Raw genomic sequence first — 4,767 nt, 5'->3', positions numbered from 1 at the left:
TAATAACTTTGAGATCAAACCCGTAATTATATCTATGGTGCAGCAGAACCAATTTGGTGGAGGACCTCATGAAGACCCCAATCAACACTTAGAGGTCTTTTATGAAATATGTGGTACCATGAAAATGAATGGAGTTCCTTCAGAAGCAGTTAGATTATTATTATTTGGGTTTTCTTTAAGAGATAGGGCAAAGCAATGGCTGAATTCTTTGGCCCCTAATAGCATCACCACTTGGGAGCAGTGTGAGCAACAGTTTCTTGATAAATTCTATCCACCAAGCAAAACAGCTCATATGAGGAATTTAATTGCAAGCTTCAAGCAAACTGACTCAGAATCTCTTTTTGAAGCATGGGATAGATATAATAGTATGCTCAGACAATGCCCACATCATGGGTTGGAAAGATGGTTAGTGTTGCACACTTTTTATAATGGTATCAACTATCATACCAAAGTGTCCCTTGATTCAGCTGCTGGAGGGGCACTTATGAATAAAAGTTTAGATGAAGCTGAAGAAATTATTGACAGTGTAGCACAAAATCATCATCAATGGGAAAATGAAAGAAGTGGTGGCTATTCTTCTGTAAACCCAACAATTAAAGCATCAGGGAAGTTTGATGTAGATGCAGTCACTCTTTTGTCTGCAAAATTGGATGCTCTTACAAAGAAATTTGAGAATATGGGGACTAGTGCTAATATGGTCAATGCTATTAGTACATCTTGTGAAGTATGTGGGAGTTCAGAGCACTCAAATGACTCATGTCCATTGGGAGCTATCACTGCACAAATCAATCAACTGGAACAATGTGATGCAATCATGAGTTACAATCAAAGGCAGAACAACCCATACTCAAATACTTATAACCCTGGATGGAAGAGCCATCCCAATTTTTCTTACATAAATAATCAAGATCAAGGACCATCTATGGGGGCAAGACCAAATTTTCAAGCTGGGCAACAAAATTTTCAACATCTATCTTCTCAAGGCTTACCAAAGTCAAATATGGAAAAGATGCTTGAAGAAATTATCTTAAGTCAGAATGAAATGAAGCAAGATTTAGCAAAGCTCATTCAGAGAATGGATAATTCTGAAAAGCATCAAAAGATCCAGGATAGTCAAATTGCCCAACTAGCTTCCTCATCATCCAGAGCACCAGGACAACTTCCAGGAAAACCTGATGTGAATCCTATGGAGCATTGCAATAGAATTGAGCTTAGGAGCGGAGGGACCTTGGGAGACTCCCAAGTGACTGCTCCAAAAGGGATACAAAAAGAAGAAGAGCTCTCTCCTCTTATACCAAATCAGATTCAAGCTAGTGAGGGGAGTACCATTGAGGTTGAAGAGACTCCTCCACTGAACCATCAGAGCAAAGCTGTCCCTTTTCCTCAGAGACTTACAATGCTCAAGAAGGATGAAGAATTTGGCAAGTTTTTAGAAAAAGTTAAGGAAATTTGTGTAGAGGTACCTCTTATTGATGCTATTCTTCAAATGCCTAGATTTGCCAAATTCCTGAAGGATCTCATGTCAAACAAGAGAAGAAGAGGAGGGGTTGAGACCATTGCACTTAGTGAGAAATGTAGTGCTATTTTGGAGAAGAACACTTCCCCAAAATTAAAGGACCCAGGGAGCTTTTATATTCCTTGCAACATAGGAAAAGAATTTTTTGAAAAAGCTTTTTGTGATTTGGGGGCAAGTGTTAGCCTCATTCCCTATTCAATTTGTAATAAATTAGGTCTTAAAAACATTAAACTTACTACTATGACACTTCAACTTGCTGATCATTCCTGCAGGTACCCTTTGGGTATTATAGAAGATGTGCCAGTAGAGGTGGATGGGAATGTTATTCCCACAGATTTTGTCGTGTTGGACATGGAAGAGGACCCCAGGATTCCTATCATATTAGGAAGACCTTTCCTTGCTACAGCTGGAGCTATAATTGATGTCAAAAATCATAAGCTTTCTTTGGTAATTGGTAAGGAAAGGTTGGAATATGATTTATCTAATATCTCTAACCATGTCTCGTCTCTTTTAAATGCTTGTAGCAGGACAAGCATTTATAAACTTGAGGAATGGAATTTCCATCCTCATGGAAGGCCACCAAACGAAGGAGACAATGTGGTGGAAGATGTTGGGAGAAGATCTCCCAACAAAAACGAAAAGTATATCTGTCCTCCAAGGGCGAGGAAAAGAAGTGAATGATCAAGTTTGGTCGAGCTAAAGACCTTAAACAAGCGCTTCTTGGGAGGCAACCCAAGGGTTCTTTTAGTTAGTTTTGATTTGTATTTTAATTCCTTTTAGTTTGATGCATTCTTTTGATTTTGTTTTCAGGTTAGGTGCAAAACAGAGCCCGGCCGTGTGCTATACACGGCCAGGCAAAGGTTGCAGAGAAGGGAAGTGCTTGGGTCGTGTCATCCAGACACGGCCGTGTAGGATCTCCCGAGGAGAAAAAGGTCTAGGCCGTGTCTCAAACACGGTCGTGTAAAGAATCCCGAGAAGAAAGATAGAGAGGTCGTGTCTCAAACACGGCCGTGTAAAGAATCCCGAGAAGAAAGATGGAGAGGCCGTGTCCCAGACACGGCCGTGCGAAGAATCCAGAGAAGGAAGAGGGGGAGGCCGTGTGGATCTGCACGGCCCGTGTAGGAGAGTTATTAAAGTCCTCTTTCTACCTTACACGGCCAGATCTTGGCCGTGTTCCGCACACCCCCAACTCTCCAAAACATATCTTTCTCTCCCAATCTCTTAAAAACTTCTCTCTAATCTCTCAAGATCTCTTAGATCTGGATTCTCCTCCTCTCTAAGACTTGGACTTTTTGTTCTCCTAACCTAAGATCTTTGCTCTTTGAAGTTTTGTTCTTTGAGTCCTATTTTTCCAACCCTAGATAATTCTTCCCCTATCTAAACTCATCAAGATGTCCAATATTTTGAAGAAACTTCGCAAAGGAGGTGGTGGATCCAGTGGAGACAAAGAGAAAGAACCATCAAGGGACAAAGGAAAACAACCAGTGAAGGGCAAAGGCAAAAGGACTTCACGCAACGAAGGTAATGACAATGAATTCAATATTGTGTTTAGAAATGATGATCAAGTAACTAGATTTGCAATTCTTGTCAATAGAAAGATAGTGTGTACTAGATATATGGACCCAACTGTTCTTGATATGCTTGGAATTAGGGAAGATGTAGATTTGATGATTGGGATTTTGGATTGGAGTGATATTATGTACACACATTTGCCTACATATCCTCGTCTTGTTTTGGAATTTTTAAGTTCATTGGATGTCCATTTTACTAATGAAGATGATTATTTTGGAAAAATCTCATTTAGACTAATGAATCAAGAATTTCTATGGGCATTTAGTGACTTTAATTCCTGTTTTGGATTAACCACCGGTAGCCCTCGTAGGTTTGATCCAAGGTTTAATTGGAATCATTTTTGGAATGCAATAACTGGGTTAGATCAACCTTATGAGCCTTCAAGAGCTAAGGCCTCCCACATGCAAAACCCCATCTTTAAGTATCTACATAGAGTCATGGGTAAAACTATTTTTGGTAGGGGAGAGAGTGATGGGGTGGTTAAAAAGATAGAGCTTTATGCTTTATGGGCTATGCTTTATAAGGTTGAATTTGATTCTGGTTTTCATTTTGTTCAAACCTTATTAAGATCTGCTAGGGCATCATCAGGATCAATTGTTTTTTGTTGTTTGATTACTCGAATAGCTTATAATTTAAATCTTGATGTTGATGGATTGGAAATAATTCATGGTAATGACATGATTGACATTGATGCATGTCTTGCTATGAAAATGATCGTTCGGGATGAGAATGGTTTCGCGTTTCCTAGGAGGAGTGGTTCTCCTTTACCCCTTCCTTTTCCTGAACGAACTACTATTCGTAACCCGGCTAATTGGGTAATTTCTGAGTTAGATTTTGAGGATAACCCTTCTATACCTGGAGACACTGAGCCACATCATGAGCCATCGTCATATGGACACCCGCAGCCTTCTAGTTTTATGGAGCCCGCTAGGCATTCTTTTGCATATGGCATGGGGTCTTCTAGGTTTGATTTTTCAGATTTTCGTACGTCTCTAGAATCACTTCATGAGAAGCAAGATTCCCAACGAAAAATGTTGGAGGGGCGCTTCTCTTTATCTGATGATCAGTTTAGGGAGGTACAAAATCATTTTCAGTTTACGAGGAATTTTCAAAGTCAAGTGGCTGAGTTTGTGCAGGATTATGATACTGATCAGGCTAGGATGAGAGATTTTATGCAGAGCATGATGCTTACTAGCCAACAAGTAGATGCTTTATATGAGTATCATAGATCCTTGGGTGAGATTCTAGGTTTTCCTAGTTTTCCTATTGGCCAACCACGTCGTAGACCTCCTTTCCCTCGTCCACCTCCACCTCCTCCACCATATTGATTTCATCGGGACGATGAAAAGTTTAAGTCGGGGTGGGGGGTGTCATGTACTGTCATGGTTTGGTTTTCAATTTATAGTTTTTTGTTAGTTTTTCATGTTGGTTCTTATTTTCATTGCTTGTTGCTTTATTTTGCTTGTTTTTGAAATAATCATGGCAAAAAAAAAAAAATTTGAGAACATCAAATCTTCACTTATATGCTTTCTTGGATTCAAGTGAAATGTTAGCACGATTATTGTCTTGATTCATGATGTTCGAATGATGCTAGTAGTAAACTTTGTGTAGTTCTTTTTTCTATCTTGGGAAGCATTAATAAGCTGAGAATCTTATGGTGATGAGTTTTAGTTTTGGTT

The 4,767-nt window shown here is 39.5% G+C and overlaps 1 non-coding gene across 1 annotated transcript; it reads right to left on the bottom strand.

Moving 5' to 3' along the window:
• Positions 1–290: 290 nt before the first annotated feature.
• On the bottom strand, positions 291–396 carry LOC121978926. The gene has a single exon (XR_006111248.1). It is a non-coding gene; the product is annotated as a small nucleolar RNA R71 (small nucleolar RNA).
• Positions 397–4,767: the final 4,371 nt, after the last annotated feature.

The sequence above is a fragment of the Zingiber officinale genome, chromosome 4B (genome assembly GCF_018446385.1).
Source record: "Zingiber officinale cultivar Zhangliang chromosome 4B, Zo_v1.1, whole genome shotgun sequence".
Lineage (NCBI taxonomy): Eukaryota > Viridiplantae > Streptophyta > Magnoliopsida > Zingiberales > Zingiberaceae > Zingiber > Zingiber officinale.
The sequence above is the reverse complement of the archived record's forward strand: the minus strand, read 5'-3'. Positions and strand labels throughout refer to the sequence as shown.